Consider the following 24398-nt stretch of genomic DNA (forward strand, 5'->3'; position numbering starts at 1 on the left):
GGTTTACAGAGGCATCTTGGGCCTGAGAGCACTGTCCGCTTTGGCTTGGCTTCACACATAACTGTTTGTTTTATGGTAAATAAATAAGATTTTGCTCAGTAATAAACATGCCACAGATGCCTTTGATGGCTCTTGATAAAACAGACATGAAAGAACAATGCAAGGTCATTTTAAGCCTCTTTAAAACACCCATTTTTGTCTCTGTAGCACGCAAGTAATTATGGCAATGTAGGTTGCAGTCAGCTGCGCATGGAACGCTCAACTAATTGCCAGATTTTCATTAAATATGCTTCAGGTATTTGTGGATGAATGTTAGTATATGTGGTCACTCTCAGATGTTTCCTTTGATGCTACAATCAGTCCAAAATTTCTGCTTGTACTGAGGAAATATCAGGTCCGAACATGAGGCAGATTTTCTTCAAATGTAGTACAAATTTAAGTACGTTAATGCTCGCCAGAGGATGAACTCTTTTTACATTTTGACCACATGAGCTTTCCTTTTGAGCGCTACACAGAAAAATCAAATGTTATTTTATTTAAGTCTCAATGACACCCATAACAGCACTTCCAATAGTTCCACTCTTAGAGACCATTTTTCAGATTTAGCCCGTCATGTGATCAGACCCTGCGACCATCAACGTTTCAACCATGTTTTTCACTTCAGCCGACATTTTCCTATTATGAATTGTTCCAAACATGGCAGCCTCTAGGGATTGATATCAGGTCATTATAGGTATACCAGGAAAGATGTTTCTGAAATCCATCTCAGTCATCACTTATGACCTACTAGAAGTGTGTTATGGTGTATTTGTCTGCAGAGACTCTGCCCTCTGCTGCTATATTGCTATGTTCGGGATGTTCGTGGGCACAGCGCGCGAGTGAAGATGGGACTTTTTAAAAAGGTTGCGATCTGCTGCCAGACTGTAAGTAGCAGGCATTCAAGGGGAAGCTTCAAAAATTGTGGACACAGAGTTAAGAAAAAAAGCAAATATAGCAAGGCGAAATGCCAAGTTGACTTTCACTTTCGCTGTACTATTCGGAAACAGTAACTGACAATTCCTGCATAGTATATCTTTAATTTTGATTAATTTTCTATTAAATGTCCATGTAATAAACACAGGTGTCTTTTCTTTCTCTACAGTTCTGCAATCTTGAGACTTAACCTTCTTATTCTCAATAGTGTACATGCATGCAGAGCTAAAAGTCAAATTCTGCATTGCAGATATTCCTGGCACCAGATGTTTTTTATTCTCAGTGGTCTTGTCATTGAGACTGTGGCAATAATTTATTTAAAAACTGTTAATAAAGAGAGTGGATTTCCATATGAAAAGATTAACCAATATAAGCCAACACCTAGGTTGGTTTATGGTGAAATAAGAAGTCAAATAAACCTTTACTATTGGCTGTTGTTGGTTGCGTCAGGGAAAAGAAATGAAACAAGCTTGAAACAGTTGTGACCTCTGTTTGTATTCTGTTAATCTCCACCTCTGCTAGTAATTATGTCAAACTATCTGTAATACTTATTAGCACATACTGTATGCAAAAACAATTTGATTCTGCTCTGGTTAGGTTGAAATATCTTCACAGGTCAAACAGCCTCAATAGTGGGGAAAAAAGTTAAGTAAAATCAAACACTTTTTACTTTGCTTCACAAATTCAAAATCAATTTTGATACTTTTCCACTCCAAACTGTCGTGATTTATGTCATGTTGTAAATGCTCTGTCCATGTGCGATCTATTTCTGAGACAGTAGCCGGCAAATCAAATTGAGTGTGCCGTAGACACCTCGCATACCTTATCTTTATTTATCTCTTCATCTTTTTTCAAAAATCATCTCGTCTCTGATGTGAAGGTTTAACCTTTTACAGCAGGTAGCATGGAGAGGAGATTTGCTCTTTTCCTGTCAGATATATCTTTGCCCTGCGCTGCCCCGCAGATCGCTGCACACACTCCTTTGACTATTTATGGCGGCAGTTAACTCCCAGAGCTCTGGTAAAGAGCTTCAGCAGCAGGTGAAGTCAGAGATGTAGCAGAGAACCATATCCCAGACCTGATACAACATTACGACGCATAAACGTACAGGGATGAAAAATAGCACGGGCCAGTCTCACCAGGGTTAAAGATTAAAATGTGTGTGTGTGTGTGTTTTAGGGCTGGTAGTGTGATAGCAGATTGATTCCAGACTAGTGTTTCTGTGGATTTTGGAAAGGGAATACGCCCTGCCTTCCTTTTGCTGTATACTGCTGTTGCATAGCCCCTATCCATTTAACTGATGGATGTCGCCCAAGAGACTCACAAACACACACACACTGCAACCTGCAAAGTCAGGAGGGAAGAGGGGACAAAAGAAGAGAGGGGAGAAAGGAAGAGAAGACAAAGGAAGAATAGGAAAGAGGTCTCAGCTCAACACAACACAATGTCATTAAGACCGTACAGCCAGCCACTTCTCTGCCGCTCTGTTCTACTTTATTCTGTTCTATTCTTTCTGTGACACACAGCTTAGTGTCCGTTTTCTCTTCCTCATTCCAACAGAGGGATCCATCCCTCAGGCCACAGACCGTTTCAAAACAGCCTTTATTGTAGCACGCTGTTTCTTTTGATTACAGGAAGGTCTCACTTTACCCCACCACTCCATAGCTGAGCGTATCGTATTACCCACTGTTCTGTGTGTGTATCTGTGTGTAAATATACATGTGTATGCACATGCGTAAACTCGCATACAACATGTGTATTGTTTGTGTTTCAGGTTGAGGTCTTGTCTTGCCCCAGTCAGGCTGCATGGGTATATTTCCTTTCATTTCAGGTTGAAATGTTTGAGCGGTCTTTACCTTGCACTGTCAAAGGATGTGTCATGTTTGATGCGTCTGTTTGAGATGGCTGCACGATGTATGAAAAAAAATCAGATTGTGATTATTTTGACAGATATTGTGATTGCGATATGAGTCATTTCATTTTCACTGAAAAGAAATATTAAAAAGATGATGTGATTTTGCAGGGGTCCATAACAAACATGCATGTTGCCTTACATCTGGAATATGATTTGTAGGCTGGGATACCTCTGTAGTGCCACAATGCTTCATTTATAATTATGTTGTGACACATTTCACCTTTAACAAAAAAATCCTGCTCCTGTGACTTGGGTAGTGCAATATTGAGATTTCTATAATATTTCGATTAAATGTGCAGCCCTATCTGTGACAAACATCCTCTGTTACTTTGGAAGGAATTCATACATCTACATTAAGTGAATTTGTCCCTCTTACTAAATGTTGGTTTCAATCTGAGCTAGAAAGTATCACAAATATGTATCTACAAATGCTGAGGAAACGTTTTTAAACATGTAGTTTTTCCATACAAGTATTTGCATTCGTTTTTGGGAGAAAAACAGCATGTATGTCGAGTAAGAGGCCAACAGTGGCCACAGAAATACCTCTCATATTCATGTCCAAACGCATATCACAACCACATTTGGAAAGACTAACTCAAAAGCCGAGAATAGAGTTGCATAGTGTTTAATAAATTGAGTCTGACTGGCCAATAAAACCCTGCCGTCTGCTTCGGAGGGGACATTCAGGGGTCAAGGGCCCAGCCCCTGATCCAGACAGACAGCCTCGATTCCGTGTTTTCTGCAAAACACAAACGGGTGAAATTCATACTTCAGCAATGTCAACTTCCCTCTGCAGCGCTGTCACTTACAGCACGGGCCTGGGAGAGTGCAGACAGACAGAGAGAGGGAGAGAATGAGAGGATATATCCTGTATCATTTCCTGTTCTTCCAAGCGGTGTCTTTCTGACCTTGTTCATGATATGCCTCTATGCTTCTCAGTATCCTCCTGCCTGGCGCTTTTATACGTGATTCCGTCTCTGTCTGCCTGTCCTTCTCACTGATGCTTCTTCTATCTATCTGTCTGCCTGTCTTTCCCTCTCAGCTCTACCTGTTTGACTCTCTCTATTCTATACCCACAGGCTGCAGCTGGCAGCAGAGGGGGCACACTGCAAGCCAAGGCGGGTATATTTGCTCCCCCTTCTCTCCAGGCGGCACGCCAGATGCCGCCTCTCCCTCTACACCCATTTTTGACCACATGGTCAAGAGGGAGTGTTTTCTGTTGCTCTTGGACTGCACTTTCAAAAAGCCTTTCCTTCGCCCTGTCTGTCCGCGCTGCACGTCTGACGAAAACTCAGACCCCTTTTTTCCAACCAGAAGTGCTAGTTCTGGCATCGTAACCAGCCCTCTGCCCCCCTTCACACACACACACACACACACACACACACACACACACACACCACACCCCAACCCCCTCACTGCAACACCAAATATTTCATTTCCAAGGCAGGGACGACGAGGGATGAGAAAAAAATTAGATGCAGTATATTTATGAAAACAAACTGGACGGCTGCTTTGACGAGAGCAGTTTAGATTGAGGATATATACCAACAGGAAAGGTGAGAGGCAGGTAAATGTAAACGTTCATTACATTACCATCGACTGCTTGGCCTCTGATGTGCGTTCCCCGGTTTCTTAAAAGCTCTCCTCTGACCAAAGACCAGCTTCTTCTAATTCCACACAGAGCTCTGGGAATTTATTCAATTACCTAAAATGATCACATAAGAAAAAGGGCTTTAGAATGTGCTGAGGTGCACAGGATAAGCTTTCAGAGCTATCTACAGAATCTCTTTAATTCACCAAAAGTGTGTGTGTTTGAAAATGTCAAAGTGCCTCAGAGCAGCTTTTTTTGCTGACTCCATTAAAATCTCCCACATCCTTCTTTTTGTAAACAGGAAAATCATTTGAGAGTGAACCGTGTCGGCATAGATATGAATACAGGAGGGTTATTGATTCATATTTTGATCTTTCTGGCATTTCCTCTTACTTCTTACTGTAACCGTTTTTGTCTAATTTTTCTAAATTAAACTTATATTTCTTTTGTTTTGTTAGAACAGAACGCAAATTTTAACATTCATTAAAACTCTAATAACTTCAACATCATTCCTGCACGTATTTAAAAATTCAGCCTGTAAAAAAATACCTAATTGCTGCTTTGGTGTTGTGGAGCAGTGCAGAATAAATTTACATCATTTTTGTGACTCCTCATCACAAACATGCACACACAAAAAAGCGAAAAACGTTACTCTAATAATTAAGAATAATACATGCGTAAATAAATAATTAAAGATGTTGTACTGTAATGTATTGATTGTTTTATGGCTGAAACAAATAATTATATTTGTAATTGGTTAAACTGCCAACTGTTTGATTAATTGATTAAACATTTGGTGCATAAAATGTCAGAAAATAATGGAAAAAAAATCGGTTTTCCACAATCACAATTTTCTAAAGCCCAACGTGACGTTTGAAAGTAGTTTGTTTTGTCTGAACAACATACCGAAACCCCACTGTTGGTGACTGTCTGGTGCTTCTGGTGAGCGACCAATCAATTAATCGATAGTTAATAGTTCGTTTTCGGTCGTTTCATCTGTAAAAAAGGATTTTCACCATTTTGTAATTTCATGTCTCCATATCCTGTCATAATATCTATAACGTACTTATTAATTTTAAATACTGAAGGAATCAGGTGTTTTTTTTCCATAGGACGATCTCATCACATGAGATTTGTATAAAGTAATTCAACTTTAATTTTTTTCTGACATGCACCTTCAGACAATTCTTGAACTCCCCAGACTGATGACGAGAGGAAACATCTCTGAGACAATGCAGAGTATAAAACACACCTATGCTGTCTCTTCACCTGCAGAGTTTTAAGGCTCGGTCTAAATTGAGGTTAAAGAGTATCTTTTCACCTTTACAAGACCTGGCCTGAGCATGGAAACACCACCCAGACAGCTACACACACACATGTTAAACTCCAGGCGTACACATACACACACAAACACAGAGCACCGTGTTAATGAGAGTGTACTCTCCTTCTGTTTCACTCTCTTTTCCGCCCCATCAGGGAATATAAAGTTTAACAGGCGTTTTGCTATCAGTGACCCTGAGAAGGAAACGCACTCACCACTGAGAAAGACGACTAATTACCCAAAACTCTGTGGGTGTCTGTGCTGCTGTGTGTGTCCAAAGTGTGCACAAATGTTTGCTTGTAAGTGCACTTTTGTGTGTGTATGTGTGTGTGTGCAAAGTGGAGATCATGACACCTATTGATGTAAAGTTCCAACCAGGGATCGAGGAGTTGGAGGGGGTGTATCAGCTGCATTTGTGTGTGTGCTTGTGTGTGTGTGCTTAAGAAAAGGTTGAGGTGGTAGTGTGGTTTTAGATAGGTCGGTGTGTCGGGGGGTGCAGGCTAATTTATGTCAGCACTATAGCGAGCTCCTAGATTTATTGATGGTAAGGCAATACGGAGAGATCTGCTTCTTCAAAAACGCTCTGCAGCTCTCCCCGTGCTCCACACACACACACACACACACACACACACACACAACTTAATGCCCTCCACCTTCCACCTCCCACCTTCTATTATACAACATGTCTGTCTTTCACACCGAACCCGGCTGTAACTGTAGAGGCCGTACTGCTGCTGTGCTGACGCAAAGGACATATGGTCCCAAAAGAAACCATTAGAAGTATTGGGGGGTTGGATTCTCTCTTCTCCCTCTAACACACACACACATACACATACTTGCACTGTACATGGCCCATTCCCCCTGTTAGCCATCCCTATAAAATGACAGATTTCTTGAAATTTGTAGAGGGATTAGAGCAAAAATTGTCCTTTGGAGGGAAAGTGAATTTACCAGCTGAGACGGGACAATAATTTGCAAATGGTTCAGATGGGAGTATCAAGACAAGGAAGGAAATGCCCTGTAAATTTGTGGAAGCAATGTCTGTTTCTCTGCATCAAAAACCCCACAGCTGTATTTTGTACTACTTCAGTGTAAAGTTTATACGGTTATTTATGTGCAGAGTGTAGTCGGAGGTATTATCTCGGAGCTCAGGATTCCTGTCAAGATCCTCTGTTACATGACACAAATCCTTCTTATTCAATCAGATAGTTTCTGAATTCTTGAAGCCACTCTTCGTATGTAATGTTGCGATCGCAGCAATCTGCACTTCATATCCATCTCTTTACATGTTTGACCTTTTCACACTAAACTCGCCTGAAAAATGCAACCCACATGCATAGCTTTATTAACCAGTGATGTGTCTTTCTGTTTGCATGGATACATAGTGGCCGTAAGTGTCTCTTCAGTTGAGATCAAGCAGAAAAAAACTTCAAAGTCTCGCTCCAGAGAGCTCAGTATTTTTATATGCAGGCCTGGGTTCTCTCCCAGCCGTTGTCGTTTCAAAAGAGCTGAAGGCTTATAAAAGCCATGTTAGGGTTATTATGTACATCCTATCTGCTTCAGCCTCCACTGACCCTCAAACTGTGTATGTGTGTGTGTATGTGTGTATGTGTGTGTGGTCATTAGGCAGAGCTACAGTGGAATCCGTTTACTCTCAATAATTTCGCTGTTCGGTTTTTGTGAGCCTGAGAGGAGGAATGAACATCCTGAGTTTATTGGCCATTAGAGAGCTCTAGACATGCGTGTGTGTATATGTGTGTGTGCAGGCAAGTATAAGTGTGTGTTTATGTGTGTGTGTGTGTGTGTGTGTGTGTGTGTGTGTGTGTGTGTGTGAATGAGTGTGTATGTCAGCAGAGCTAGTTTGTTTGGCTAAGTGAGGCAATTTTGGTCTTTAAGTATCTCATGTCACTTCCCCTCAAAAAGGGGCAAGTGATACAAGCACTCCTTTCTTAGCAAAACACTCGTGCACACACACACATATGTATGGATACATACACACTCAGGCTCCAATTTGACTGGGTTATTTGTTCTCAAACATTAATTTCAAACACCAGATTTGTATGTAAATACTTAGTAATCTAAATAAGAAAAATAAAAACAGTATGAAGTTTCAATATGAGGTTTATACTTCATGTATGAGCCTTTAATTATTTCCCCTCCCTTACAGTTGACTCACTCTCTATTGTTTTGCGTGCATTTAAAGCCCAAATTAAACAAATCCAAATGGCTAATGACTGATGTAATTGAAATCAAAGTCCCCCAGACAGACTCAGGGACATGCTCGGAGAAAACAGAAGAACCTCAGACGTGTACTTCGGTGCATCGCGAGAGGAAACGTACATAGTTGCTCGTCAAAAGCATCCTAATTCCTTTAAGTCGAGTAAGATGTTACCTGATTGGTTCTTCAGGGTGGTCCTCTGATTAACCTGACCAGCCAGAAACCCGAAGACTTTGATCTGTGATTGGTGAGGTCACTCGATGAGGTCAGCCAGCGTCTGCAGTGAAACTGAGAGGGGCCGGTGATGAAGTATTTGATGAGCATCGCTCCAAAATGAGACGTGACACCTAATTTCACCCAAAAAAAAAAAAAAAAGAAAGAAAAAAGAACATGATTACTGGCATGCATGAAAGTAGACGTCTTATTGATTCAGATTGAATTCATCAGCGACTACAGTCCATGACTTACAAAACATCCAGTTTTACAATCAGAGGTTTGAACTTTTAAGAGAAGCTTTTTAATTGGATATAAGGTTGTGTGATAAAGCTGAAATCTAGAGTGTGATACTACATATTCAGTGCGTCGTGACATGGCAAATGTATGTAAAATCACATATAAAGTGATCAAATTATTGTTCGGCAGAGTGACCTGTGTTCCACTGTCAAGTAGTACATCCTACAAAGATCCTTAATACATCATTCTGTTACTTTCTAGTTGCAATTAGCTTGAAATCATTCATTTGGACGATGAAATGTAGGTAAATGACTATACTCCGGTAAAGTCGATTTATTGATATGTTTGTAAGAACTGAAATGAAGAGGTGTTTAATCGATTTGTTGATTGGCAACTTAATTAAAATGCCAAACATTCTCTGGTTCTTGGTACTCCATTGTTTCTCTTGGTTTTGGGTTGTTGGTGAGACAAAACAAGACCTCTGAAGACATCAGCTTAGGCTCTGTGAATTGTGACAGCCATTTTTAATGTATCATATATCATTATTATAATGATATATAAGTACTTGACAGCCTGGTAAATAGCTTTATATTGAATATCTGTCTTTAAAGAGGACCTATTGGGCTCATTTTCAGATTCATACTCGTATTTTCGGTTTCTACTAGAACATGTTTACATACTTTAATTTTCGAAAAACACTTTATTTTCTTCATACTCTTTGTGCAGGAACATCCGTATTCACCTTCTGTCTGAAACGCTCTATTTTAGCACCTGTTCCTTTAAGCATCCCTCCCAAAAAAGCCCATTCTTCTCTGATTGGCTAGTGTTTCCACGTCTTCTACATCTGCACTCTCTGCGACTTTGCACTGTCATTGCAGCCGGGGAATGAATGACTTTCTACATTTAAAACATCACCAATAAAAGCTTCTCAAGCAGCACGAATATGATCTAAAATCGCTCAGAAATTAAGCACATCAGCAAACAGAATGACATGTTTCCCTGACGGTAGCATGTAGCTAAACGTAGCAGTGTATGTAATTGCAGTAACATGCATGAAACAAATGGCAGTATAAAGAAATCCATCACGAGCTGACGTCATCTTGCAGCCAAAGTAGAAAAAACTTTGGAAACAGTATTCAGGATGGTCTAAGGTTTGAGGCTTTTGCCTATAGGGGTTACTGTAACATCGGTTTGCATCATTAATTAAAACTTTGGCCATGTTTAATATGAACATCTGACAGCGTAACATTATGACAGAAAATAAGGAAAAGCATAAAAGTTCCCCTTTAATTTAGCATCACCCACCTCCCTCTTTGTGTCTTTATTTGTCCTCTTTTCTTCCTACTGGCTTTTTTTCCCTTCCCCGTTGTCTCTCTTTCATTTCCCCTGCTCTAACATCTCTCTTCGTCTCCCCCGTTGCTTCAGAGGAAGACGAACTCTGAACAGCTGTGGTGCTCCCTGCCTGTCGTGAGTTATGGCGAGCTGCTGTCCTCTTGGCTTTTATTGATAATATTACACTGGCTTGATGTAAATATGACTCTGGCTGCTACAACCCTGCCTGCCCCCTCCATCAACCTGATACAAAGCTGGGACTTGCCTCCGTGTGTGTGTGTGTGTGTGTGTGTGTGTAGGTGAATGAATTTAACGTGTACCTGTGTGTATCCGAGAGCAAGTGAGGAAGTCAGGAAAAGATTCACTGTGTGTGTGTGTGTTTGTGTGTGTGTGTTTCATATTCACTTCCTGACCCCAGAACACTCCTTCCCAAGGTAGAAGCACAACGTCAGGCTGCATGCAGCTTGCAGGAAACAGCGAGCCGAGATCCAACATGATAAACGGCTCTGAGCTTTAAGTTGGCTAAAAGAAGATCCTGCCCTCGTGTGTCTATATATTTTTCGTCTGTCTATGCTGGGCTGCGACTTCCCGCAGTGCTGTAAATAATATGTCTCTTCGCAGGTCGGTGTCTCCACGCGGTGCACACACACTGAAACATGGCTGGATTTTACGGCCACATCTGATTTTATGGATGTCGTTTCTCTTTACATTCTTCTTCTTTTTTGCCTGTATTAGAAACATATATTTTTTTAATATTCATTATCATTACTCCATAGAAACAAAGGAAGACGGCAGAAAGACAGAGACACAAATCAGAGAAGCACAGAGTTCAGTGTTGGCTGAAACAACTGTAAGAAAACACACACACACACACACACACACACACACACACACTTTTGAGCCACCAGCTGCTGTGTAAGCACTGATTAGGTTTTTGGTGCCCTGACCTGAAGGTGTAAATTCTACATTAATGCCTCGTCTATTAACTTGACTGAACTCTAATGCTCTCACTACTGAAGATACAACACACACACCTCTCCCCCTACACACTCACACACATGGGCATACATAGACATGCATAGTCAGAAAAGTGCATGGCGTTGCAGCTGCTGTCCACCCACACACTCCTACCATGTCATTTCTTCCCCACACAGACACACACACACTGTACCACATTCACTACATTCTGCCATTCCTCTAACACAGACAGGCAGGAAGCAAATGTGTCATTTATTAGGGCCTGTTTCCAATCTGTGCTGATGATGAATATCTCCGATCTCCCCCCATGCTGCTCCTGAATATTCTGAGACAAAGGCCTCTTATGAAATTATACTGTCATTAGAATGACTGCTCTGATTAGATACTGGGACTGGATTAGCCATCTGCTTGGCTCTTACGTGGAGGAATGATATGATCAGAACTAATTACCGTGTATTCCTACATGAGAACACATTGAAGGGTTTAGTTTCAAAGTATGATATGCTGTATTCATTTTGAGTGGCTAAAAAATATCCTTGCGTGGTGGGATTCTTAAAGGCGTTGCTGTTCAGTATGACAGGGTGCTGTGATGTTGATAAAGATGTAGTAGTTTTACAGTTACTTTATTTAAATGTTTAGCAATTATAAGGTAAAAGTAAATGATAAATTTCACATTGAAAGCCGTCCTAAAAAATTCGCACAGACATTTATAAAAATTGATTTAGTCAATTACTGTCTTGCGGCACATTTGTGTGAGAGGGAAAATATTCCGACAGACCTCGATTTTAGCTGATTCCCTCCTGCGTAAATGTATATTTGACCAATGAAATCCTTTGTTCCAACTGATGGTATACCTCCAGGTCATAGCCAGCTTGCTGCCAAAATGTGGTAATGTCTTGTCAAGTTGTTTTTGTCAACACCCAATATTGTATGACAAACACCATGACGACGACCTCAACAACCAAATAAAGGACAGTGGCTTGAGATCGACCAGTAGCTGCTAACGTTATATGTTGGTCACAGAACTTGGCTAGCCGCAACAGCTAGCGTTAGCATCACAGTTAGGGTCCAATAGATTTTTTTTTTTTTACTTAATAGTAGGAAAAGCACAGGTGTATTTAATAACATTAATGATAGCTTCATTCCATTTATGGGAGGCCCTGGTATTGTGTATACTGCCTCACTGGAATAGCTTACTGGTGCACTTAATGGAACTGAGCCATTGTTAATATTATTAATTTCACCTGTGGTCTTCCTACTATGACAAGTCAAAATGTCTGCTGTGAAAAGGGTCCATTAGTTTATGTATTGTGCAGTTGTGTAGTCCGTCTCGTTAGGTTTTTGTTGTGTGAAGTGGAGACTCATTCACTAAATGTGCAGAATATGGAACACGGTAACACACGTAATTTACACCAGAACTGGTATGTACAGTTGTCATGCAGAAAATTAGCATGCAGATTTTCAGTAATCCAGTATTCCAGTATTTTCGCATCACACTGGCGAGAAACAACTTTAAGACTGTACCGATAGGAAATCAGTCACATAGTAAAATGGAGAAATGAAAGAAAGAAAGAAAGATCTTAATAATCAGATTTGAGTTCAGATTTCAGATTTTTCTCTAGGCTTCTTAAAAGCTCCTTATTTTGAGACAGATGTACAAACATATTTAGCCTGATAGCACCTTTAAAGTTAGTAACACAGCTCTGTGTTTTGAACCTCCATAACCAAGTAAACATTTTAGATTTTCAGTGCCTCTTACAGTTAAAGCCATTGCACTTGTTTCCACATGTCACACAGCCTAAAAGAATGGAGATCGTTGTGGGCAGCGTGCTGGCGTAGTTGCCACTGTGGAATGGACATATGTAGCAATTTATCACTTGTCTCTCAGCACATGGGTGGGTGGCCCGGCAGCGGGTATTATTGCAAATTTGGGAGCAATTGACAGTAATCCCCCCTCTTTCTGCTTGTGTGAAAGCTCATCATCCCCCTGCACGCCGACAGGCACGTCTTCACTAGAGATGACCTCCAGAGCTGGTACGAAAAGCTTAGGGTCTGTCGTAGCTCATGCTGTATATCATTATCAGCTCGTCTCCATTTTTTCGTGGTGGTCTGGAGAGGCCTCTCAGAGTGAACCACTACACTCTCAGGGAAACTAAGCACAAATGAATCCTTGCAGACGCAGATGCAGATTGCAACTCTATGCCGGGCCATTTGACTTATTTTATGGCCGAGGAAATACTCATGCGTGTGCTTTAGTCATAACCCCCACCATACTGTATTGGACCGTGGTGGTAAAGAGAGTTGACCCACAAAACAAACTCTCAGTCAGTCCATCTTCTGCTGCTCACCTGTGGTCATCAGCTTTGACAAATCACTAAAAGAACAAGATATTAAGAGGTTGGTTTTTTTTTTCTGAGTGGTCATTGGGCTCAGTTTCGAGGGTTAAGCGGCTGCTCCGCTGTCTGATTTATGTTTACTGGCAATGTCTTTTTCAATCCAGGAAGTATGATGTGTTGCAGCCACTGTATAGGAGCTGAGGGGAGGAGGTCAGGGTGGATATATTGGCCTTCAAAGCACAGGACTTTGACACCAGAGACAAAGGTTCACACCCCACATGGTGTTTGGTTTAGGCTACAAAAACACATAATTATTACAGTCAATGCATTCTGTCACATGCCTCAAGTCAGTGTTGACTTTTTTTTATATTTAACCCGGATCACAATCTTTTTCTAATATTATCCAAGTGTTTTAAGTAAGCCATAAGCAGATATTATAGGCTAATTTTCTCAGGGTTTCCACTGTCATAGAAAACCTAGAAGGGTCATGGAAATTCATGGAAGTAAAGTCCCTGAAGATTTTGAAAAAGTAATGGGATTTTGTTTTGTTATCACAGTAATCTTCCATGGATAACCTTCTACATAATGCAGCTTAACAGCAAAATTATTTTAGCTGTTGACATTATGTAGCTTTAATATGCCCCGATGTGTGACATTTTGTTTACCATCACATACATATGTGCATTTTCTCCCCAATTTCTGTCTATCCCTCCATGTATGCCAGCTGGAATTATGTCTGAGTGGAGTTTCAATCTGATATGTTTGAATAAGAGAAAAAAATAACTAATAACTTTCCATACCTATGCTACGCCCCAATATGTTTGCATTTTACTGCATTTTTTTGAATGCAGCTAGTTTGTGTTACACATTGTGAATGACCCTGGATATTGTATGATGTGTCCTTGAAAAGTCATGGAAAAGAGTTGAAGTTTTGTTCATGAGTAAGTGTGGGAACACAATCAACTGTTGGTTAAAAGCCTGCTCCTGGCAACATTGTATTTCTAAACATACTTGGTTTTGAAAATTAGTTGCATTTGAACCTGTTTTTAGGAGACAGGGTCAAGCTAGAGGAACTAATGTCTGCTTCTGGCCTGAGGTTACTTTGAGATCTTCCATGAGAAGGTGGAGAAAGTTGTGAATAATAAGGCTAACTGCGCTACTCTGCTTGCTCCATTGCCATTGTGATCCTCAGCTGATTTTAAATGATAAGATCATACATGGATGAAACAGTTACACTGAAATCATAGGCCTGGAAGTCCCATATACATTTGTAACAAAACATAAAGCTAGTATAGTAATGTTAGACCGAGGGGTTTCCCAAAATTGCAAAATAATCACAGGCTATAAGAGCTTTAGGAAGCGGTGACTGAGGGATTTGAAATGCTGGTGACGGTAAAGAAGTTAAAGAGGGTTTGATCCCGGGACCAGCAGAGGAAGGTATAAGTAAGTTTATGCTTACTTTAATGTAAACAAGCTGCTCTGGTCCTCATGTTCTGCGGTGCATATATTATAAAATTAATTTCTTTTTTTATGGATAGTAAAAACTTTCATGTGAGACCAGGCATACTGAGCAATGACTCAGTTTGAAGATTTGCCCTTACTGAAGAGATGTTTTTGAATTGATTTATACTGTTACAGCTGTGTGTGTTCAAATATCATTTGTTGTAAATATAAAGTGATTATCTCTACTGGTTTGAAGAGAAAAGTTTAAAAGGGAATAGGTTGAATCACAGGCATAAACAGCAACACTGTATGGAGAAACTAAACCTTAGTAAAGTGTAATGATGCATGAGGCAGTTCCTCCGCCTAAGCCCCATCTTTTCTCTCAAATAGCTGTGGTTGCCATATGCTCAGATTGACTATAATTGTTAGTTTCCTGGACAAAGTGTTCAGAGGTTTGCAGGCGTTTAATATACCCTGCAGGTAGAATTAAAAAGCAATCATGAAATCCAATTCTTCCATATAAAAACAAATGAGCGATACGCTGCGCCACACTTCTATTTACAAAGCAAACACTTGCCTTCATCTTCACAATATCTCATAATGTGCCCAATAGTGAGCAGAATACAGCAGAAAGTTTGATGGATGGTTTGGTTTAATGAGAGAGAAGTCATTTAGACGATGAAAGTAGACACATTATTAATGGAGGTTTCTTGGAGGCTTCAGAGTGAGAATGGGGTTTGCAGAGCTTGAATAACTAACGCATTAAACGTACATAAAGAAGTGTGAAAAGATGAAAGTGAGAGCTGTACTGTAAAGATGAGGCAGCTATGCCAACAAGCAATGATCAGGAGTTTACCCCTCTCTTTTTGTGGTGGTCTGTTCAGTGATGACAGCATGAATCAGTCGCCAATCAAAGTTTGTTGTGTTCTTTGGAAACAGTCTTTTCATGTGGACGTATATATATATTTATGTATTGTTGGCAATGCCAGCAGCATTCTCTATATGGCACTGTTGGTCTGTCAGTCAGCCCATCACTTTGGTCCAGAGTGAAATATCTCAACAACTATTTGATGGGTCGCTGTGAAATTTTGCACGGACATTCATGGTGCCAAGGGGATGCATCCTCCTTCTATGACTTTTTCTTGAGCACCACCAGTAAGTTGACATTTTTGGTTTGTTAGAGAAAAAAGTATCCGCATAAATTAGATGGATTCCCATTAATCTTGGGACATTCATGATGCCCAGAGGACGAATCCTAATGACTTTGGAGATCCTTTTGACTTTTCCTGTGGTGCCACAACAGGTCAAAAATGTTCACTTGTCCTGTGAAATATCCATACAGTGTATAAAATAATTGACGTAATTACCATTATGTCACCCATGGGTTTGTGGACTGCCATTTTGAAGCCTTGAGTTCAACATTTTGGCTGTCGCTATCTTGGTTTTTGGGAGCCAGAACTGATCAAATCTGGACGAGAGGGTGGAGCTGTGGAGAAGCTCCTTCATAGTAGCTAGACCTCGCAGACAGCCTGTCACTCAAGCAGACCCGCCCTTAAATATGTATAACTTTAAAGCTTAATCAGGGTTCCTGCAGATCCTTAAAAAGTCTTAAAAAGTATTAAATTTGATTTTGAAAACTTAAGGCCATAAAATGTCTTAAAAAGTCTTATTTTTACTTGTGAGAAGTCTTAAATTTTGAGATGAAACTTAGACTAACGGAGACATGTCTGAATACCTAATCAAATCTACCTGTTACTGCATCTAGTTACATGATTAGTTATATGATTTTATGACTTTATTACTTGTAACGCAGTCACAAGTAACGACATTGAGGCAACTTAGAAGATATACTCACAAGTAACGACATTGAGGCAACTTAGAAGATATACTGAAAAACTTGGGACGATGAGAGTTAAAGCATCAGGCACAGGAGCACCGATGAGATGTGAACGTGATGTTCGCTGCTGTGTATTAATGCCATTTGTTGGTGTTAAATGGTATTAATTTTCCTTTGTTCAGGTCTTAAAAAGGTCTGAAAATGTCTTAAATTTGACTTTAAAAAGTCTGCAGGAACCCTGTTAATAAAAGCTGAGATATATAAAAAGAAAATTGACCCTCTGTAGATTTGTCATGAATGGAGAAATGAGAGATGAAAATTGTTTCTTGAACCAGGCTGTAAACAAGTTTATTTCTGCTGTTAAGTTAGGCATTTTGGCATGGGGCCCTATAGGGACTGAGTTGTGCCTGGAGCCAGCCTCAAGTGGCCATTTGAGGAACTGCAGTGTTTGGCACCACAGCGTTGGCCTCCTTTTTCAGCCACCTTCCTTTTTCTCAGCTATCTCTTGGATGGATTGGCACCAACTTTTATACAGACATTAATGGTTCCCAAATGATGGATCATAATGTCCTGGTTGATCCTCTGACTTTTCCTCTGTCGCCACATGTGGCTGACATTTGTGGTTTTGAGTGAAATGTCTCGAAAACTTCATCAAGTTGACGTCCCACTCAGAATAAATTATAATAACTTTGGTGATTTAATTTTTCTGAGGCACTACCATCAGATCAAAATTGTAATCAGTCCGATACTAGTGCAAGACTACTGACATTCCCATCAGCCTCAGCTGTACTTTGTCTAATGCTAATTAACAAATGTTGTATGGTAACGCACTAAACTAAAATAATGTACATTGTTAACACTAAAACCTGCCAAACATCAGCTGTTAACATTGTCATTTTGAGAATGTTGCCATGCTAGCATTAGCTTTTAGCTCAAAGCACCTCTATGCCTACCGACAGCCTTCCAGAGCCGCTAGCATAGCTGTGGAATCTTGGTCTTCTTTTTTGATAGCATCAAATGGCCTCTGAAACTGTAATAAATCAATATATCACCAAAACTATCAATTGAAACCAATGCTGATGCAAACTTGTAGGTGTGGTGTAGGGTAGGTTGTCCATTTAATATTCAGTGAGGTCGTTTATGCCAGTCCAAAGCAAATTATTTCGTAAAAATTCAAGCTTTATATGATGTTAAACGATTAGTTTCATTTCATAATAACATCAAGGTGATAAAATATATTACTTGAAATTAATTTTAACACGTGGTAAAATATATAGTTACTTGTGTAGCTTATTTTCAACCCCCACACACAGAGAGGCCAATTACATAAGTAAAAATCCTCAAACCAATGTATTGGGACACTGTAAAAAAAAAAAAAAGCACCATTCACATTACCAAAGCTTCATTGTCAATCATCTTCATGCCATAAAAACACCATGTAGTATGATATATAATAAGACGTCTCTCTGCGGTACAGTATCACTACAACCACTGACTCTATCATGGAACTATTTACTGCCCATATGGCTGGTGACACGAGGTCAAGCCTGTGTTTCAAGTGAAACCACGAAGCGTTGTAAAAATCCTGCATACAGGAATGGATACAAATTCAAGCATTAGCACATTGCTAATTACTGCGGGTCGCTTTTAATAAATTCTTTCCTGACATACGAGTTCCAGCACTGTAAAAAAGGAAGAATGTTGCATGAGGGAAAAACATTAAGCTATGCTGCAGACTTTTGCTTTAAGTAGAAGGCTTGGGTTGTACGTAAAGGAATACTGTACTGTAAGATCCATAACATTCACACAGGACACTGAAGATTTGATTTAAAGAGAATACTCAGTTTAAGAATTTACACATTTTCGTAAACAAAAGTAAAAACCTGGCCATTTGAGGAATGTTTACTGCAAGTAAATATGTGAAGCTGCACTTCAGCTGCAGAACTCTTCGTGGGTAATTTGACATGTTGCTTTGTGTCTCCATGCTTCCTTCAGTGTTTTAGTAACACCAGTTTCCAAAATAAGTTGTGATCCCAGCTCTGGCCTCATTCACACTGACAGCACAACGTAGCATCACAGTGGAGTCCTCTTTTAATTTGTTTTAGGGGTGGAGCAGACTCTTCTCTCATGTTTCTGGCCAAAAGCGGTATTTATTTGACATTTCAAATGTTACATGATCAGAAGCAACTGATTATCATGATCCAGTTATATGTCCCACCCTTCTGTCTCTTTTGAGGCAGACCAGGCTGATGTTTATCTGATCCCACATATTAGTCCCATGGTGGTTTCTTAGTTGCTTGCCATATCAAAATACTCCAAAGGTGCAGGTTGAGCTCTAGATAAGATTGCAGCATGCAGCATTACAAACTGCTTTAGTTTAAAACTAGTTGGTGAATGTATTAATCACATTAAACATTAAGCAGAGAGTAAAATGTGCTGTTATTTGCCAGTCTAAGTGATTTAGGCAAAGAAAAAAAATCACAGTAAAAGCATACAAGCTGCATGCATGGAGAGGTTGTACTCTTTACCCAGTGCACTATTTGCCAAATTCTAGATGGTAATAATACATAATTCCAAAGTGGAGTGTGTTTGCAGTCATTTAAAACAAGCCCACAGCGTTGACATAAATCAGTGTATGTGTGTAGCTCATATACCTGCATGTCCGCACTCTGCAGGTTTGACGAGAGACAGGTCTGAAGGGATTTCACCATAAAGGTTAGGAACCGTGAAATATCTGAGAAGTGCTGGAGCCCTTCTCCTCTCCAAATTATGGCCAAACGCATGCTATACGGCCTTAGTGGTTGAGGGGAAACGCCTTGGCAGCGCATAAAGGGCTCAGTGTGCGGCTGAAATGACCGTGTGACTCCTGAAAATAAACAGGAATCAAATGGAGTGATTGATCGAATAAATTAACCTCAGCAGCAAGAGCCGCTCTCTCTCTCTCTGTCTCTCTCTCTCTCTCTCACTCACACACACACACACACACACACACACACTGCTCCTCATCAGCTCCAATGACCAGCCTTGTAGAAAAACAGACACTTGTTGCTGTTTGCTCCAGTGCTCAGGCCAGCTGCAATTTAGGTGTAAATTAGTTCCACAGGAGTGTGGTAGTGGTGGTGGTAGTGGGTGGGCAGTGGGGTTGTGGTGTGTTAAGGCTTTTTCGCCAGTTAGTAATAGATGTAGCTGCATGAAGGCAGAGGCTGTGCTTAATTGCAGGGCTTTTAATTTGTCCTCTTCATTCCAGAAAATTGTCAAATTGCAATTCTGTGGAAGGTAAATGCACCAAAAGTGATTTTAGCTTTGATGAAAACAGCCTACCTTCTAGTTTTAGGTTGATATAGAAGTTTGGATATCTATCTATTAAAGCATTTTAATTATTTTCAGATATTATTCCAGGATTTTATTAAATTTGTGACAGATTTTGTGAACAATACTTAATCGTAGCATCAATATTTGACGGTGTTTGTCTTGTTGGGTCACACTGCATGGAAAACTATTAACCCAGAATTTAATTATATTACCATTTAATTAATTACATATGTTTTAAGTGTGGGCGATATGGAGAAAACCAAATATTGTTTTATTTTTTTTTCCCACATTGCTATTGTAGGGTTGGATTTTGGTGCTTTTACAAAATATTTACACAATGAGATTTTTGATAAATAATCGTCAGTAATGTGGCTATAATGACTAATTGGTAAAGGCAAATAATAGAGCAGCTAGAATAGTCTGGTAACTTCAGAAAATTACATCACTTTACTGTAAATGCAGCCTTCTAGATTAGGAAAAGACAACACTTAAGATATCATGATATCAAACATCTGGTTTGATTCTCATGATATCAATATAATATCCATGTTTTGCCCAGCCCTAATATGTTTACAGTGTTGTCTCAGAAGTTTTCCACCCCGAAAAACAGTAAAATTATTTGTTAATATTGGATATTTTGCTTTTCATTTAATGTTATGGATGATGGAAAATAAGAAAAATCTGATTTTTAGTCTAAATGCATCAAATCAGCATTCAGCAATCCATAAATCATGAAATTAGATAATTCAGTAAAATGTTTTAAAAGTAATTCAAACTGTGCTACATTTAAAAGATGAGTTTCATACTAAAGTATGCTGCGTGTGTAAAAGCAGAAAAGAGAGATGCTTGTCTTCTCTGCCTGATCTGATTGTGTGCGTGTTTGCCCCTTGATGATCATCAACTTGAAGGTGATGCTTGACTCACCTTTTAACTGCCTGTGAAATTGCTGCGTGTTGTGCAGGCCTGTATATTCTAGAATGGGCCTGAAATGTAAAGCGTCCAATCTGATGAACCTGCCGACCGGTCAGAGCCTTCTGGAAATGAAGACGAGACCCACACACACATTTGCACACACACACACCCCTCTGCCCCGCCCCTCCACCACCACCACCCCTCCCTGCTGCTTGCCTGTGCGGTTTATTGAAATCCTCCTCCGTGCTCTATAGGATAGCCCCGGCCTCTGGGGTAACAAGATAGATGTAAACAACCAATTATTGGATAGGCCCTCATTCATATCCCTTTAACCGGTGTAGACACACAGGTTCTGGCTTTAATAATTCCTCTCTCCCTGCCCAACATTTGGATGTCTGTCCGAAAGAATGTTACTCATCAGCCCCTTGTTGCGCTTGTCTCAGGTCAGTCTTACGGAATAAAAGCCACGTCCCCTCCTATATGTGCCCCCAAACACACACGCTTTGCAACACACACCAAAACACACATCTTGCAGTAATCAGCTCAATTAGTGCAGGTCGCGGTGGAGAGCGGCCGAGGTGAGCGGTGGGAGGTTGTGAAAATAGGGGGTTGGCTATTAGGGGAAACGCGATCTCCATTCATCAGCGGCCGTAATAATTACCGTTACAGAGCCAGAGCCCTCTGATCAAACTGATCCGTGGAAACAAGTGGTTTACAAACACTGTCACGGGCCAGTCAGGGGACCCCGGTGTGCCCCGTCACTGCCGGTGCGCACACCCAGCGGTGCTGACCGTGAACACAACGGAGGTGCTTTGTATTTGTGTTCACATTTTAATTGCTTACTCGGATTTATCCTCTCTGTGGAAGTGGCTATGTGTTTAGATGCAGCTTAAAGGGGCAAAGACTGACTGAGCAGGTGTTGATTGAGACGTGACAACATGATGAATACTTCAGGAAGGAATTAACCTCCAAAAAAGACCCCCATGCAACAAGATTTTATCCAATAGACCTCCATTTATGCTGATTTTATAATGTAAGTAAAACTAAAGCAAGGTGGACAGATATGTTATCCAAACATTTATGCTCATCATCTCATCAGAATAACATCTAATGAGACCCCTGATAGGCCCCATGTGGAGCTCCTACCAGACCCTATTTTGGTTACATCTGCGCTCATCATCCCCCAAAATAAGCCAAATGACTAAGGACAGAGTCAGTTAGGGATGAAGTGGGCTCATAAAGGCCTCCATGTAACCACTGCTGACAGAAAAGGCCACATGACAGTTGCCAACAGTTGAGAAACGCAGCACGTATATTGTGTATTTGTTTGTCAATATCAGTATTTTCCAGCTTGGATAAATCATTATGCTTTACATCTCATATCTGAACCTCCTCTGAAAATATAGAGTGACCAGTGTGAGTGTGATTGCAGCACCTCTCTCACCAGTGGGAGAGCCTCCTGTGTGTTTTGGGCTCACTTAGCAGGCATTTAGGTGTGTGTGTGTGTGTGTGTGTGTGTGTGTGTGTGTTAGATGGATGTGGGAGATAAGTTTTATCTGAAATCTGTTTTAAATGTCACGTCTGTCAAACAGTGTTTACAGGCGCGCTCATATTTGCACTCCCTCTCTGCTCGAGCTCTCTCCCATGTTCACGAGCTGTCTGAGTCAAAGGCAGCAAATAAAAACACAGTCACAGAGTGATTTAATGGTGTGTGTGTGAGGTCACATTATGGCATTGTAATTATTTTAAATATATATTATTAATATCCCCTTTTCATTCTTTATTTTATAAGGGAATAAGAATCATTCATTTTTTGTAGGAGCTGTATATGTGTATAAATCGCCTCCTTGTTTTGTGTGGTCACATTATGGCATTGTAATTATTTTAAATATATATTATTAGTATCCCCTTTTCATTCTTTATTTTATAAGAGAATAAGAATCATTCATTTTTTGTAGGAGCTGTATATGTGTATAAATCGCCTCCTTGTTTTCCTCACTATCCATTTCAGGCGAGCCCCCGGTCCCCTGACGATTACCATCAGTCAGCCTAATGCCGTAATACTCTCTGAACTGCGCTGCAGGCGAAACCCAAGTCAATTTATTAAACAAAGGGAGAACACAACACGGAAACAGGGATCAGGCTCCTCTTACAGGACTCCTCATCTCTGGTGATAAACTAACTTCATAATTACACTAATAACTCCTTTTTAAACAGGTGAAATAGCTCATCGGAATAACAGAAATGTGGACAAATTGGTTGATCTGAAAACAAAAAAACTCCCCGGTGAGAAAATATAATTTTTATCCTCTTGAGATTTTATGAAGCTTCTTCCTGGGACTTTAATATATATTTATGTGCAGATTATTTTTAATATAAAATTGAGGTCTACACACATGTATCAAATTACGCTTATTAGACACTGAGCAATAATAAAATAATTTTTTATCTGCATTATTATAATTAATTTGCAATATAATTTTGTGTGTGTGTGTGTGTGTGTGTGTGCAGCAGCAGTGTGCAGTGTGCAGTGATGTGATACTGAGTGTGGGTGTAGCTGACAGTCTCTCTAATGAAGAGGTCCCATGGTGACCCGATAGAAATCTACCAACTGGTCAATCTCTGGCCCAACAGTCGATAACACACATGACCGTGCGCGTGACACAAGTCACCAATCATACCTGACAGCACCACAACAAACCATAGGACAGTGTTTTTCATCATCATAATCATGCTGCTGCTTCAGTCTGGAGAGCAGAGGTCTTCTCATCATTTTTCATCAACAAGTATCATTTGCTCCTCTGAATCATAAAACCTCCTCACTCATTATAAATCTAAAATCCATTCTCTCACTCTTTCCTTTACCCTCCGCATCATTTTATCTTAATCATCATCATGGGCAGCTCTTCAAATCTTATCTCCTAATCCTTGTGATTTTCATCATCTCTGACTTCCATCTGCACTAAACCGTGTCAGCCAGATGACTTCAATACAAACGGAATTTTTTGGCTCACCGGTGCAGCTGGTTGATGTCGTTTTTCTCCTCCGCTGTTGCCCGACAGACTCTTCCCCTCTTCCCCTTTCGCCCCTCTCTGCTCTCCGTCCTACAAACTCTAACGGCGCACACAGGAACACTTCATGTCACCATGTGAGCGGCTGCACACCTTAACATTGTTCGCCACTCTGCCTGTGCGCTCCTGCCGTCACTGGCTCACCCCTCATTTAGATGCGGATTCATCAGCATCTGTGTTATCACATGCATTAAATAATAAAGATTAGCATGGCAATATTATGATGAAATATAGAGCAGAATATCTAGTTGTTAATGCAGAAATATAATATTCATTTAGGGATCACGAATATAAAATTGTCATATTTGTATCAGATGAAAAACAACAAAAAATAGCTTTTAAGTTCATATAAACAGACACACTTTAAGATCCTTTGGGGATATTATAGCGCACGGTTCTAATGCATGCAACATATTTCATAAAGTACTTTCTAAACTTGACTTCTGCACTTTGTCAAAAGTCTTATTTTTTATTTTTTTTTGTTTCATTATTTCTCATATGACGTTCCTTTATGGTTACATTTATTTACATGCAGTCTGTTTCCAATCACCTGTAAACCCACTTTGCCAAACTTTGTATTTGCAAATACTATTTGTACAACTTCCGGTTAACTTAAATCAAATTTATCTTAATTTACTGGAGGTGAGAAAATATAAATCACTGCCCTCTCTGACATCATTAGTCTGATTTTTGTTTGTATTTTTTTT

At 40.1% G+C, this 24398-nt stretch overlaps 1 long non-coding RNA gene across 1 annotated transcript; it reads right to left on the reverse strand.

Moving 5' to 3' along the window:
• Positions 1–3498: 3498 nt before the first annotated feature.
• Positions 3499–23788, reverse strand: LOC126407007 (uncharacterized). Its single transcript, XR_007571748.1, has 4 exons — positions 23635–23788; positions 8192–8364; positions 4481–4592; positions 3499–3626 (listed from the first exon to the last, which is right to left on the reverse strand). It is a non-coding gene; the product is annotated as an uncharacterized LOC126407007 (long non-coding RNA).
• Between the last annotated feature and the right edge of the window lie 610 nt (positions 23789–24398).

Source organism: Epinephelus moara, chromosome 19, assembly GCF_006386435.1.
Source record: "Epinephelus moara isolate mb chromosome 19, YSFRI_EMoa_1.0, whole genome shotgun sequence".
Taxonomy (NCBI): domain Eukaryota; kingdom Metazoa; phylum Chordata; class Actinopteri; order Perciformes; family Serranidae; genus Epinephelus; species Epinephelus moara.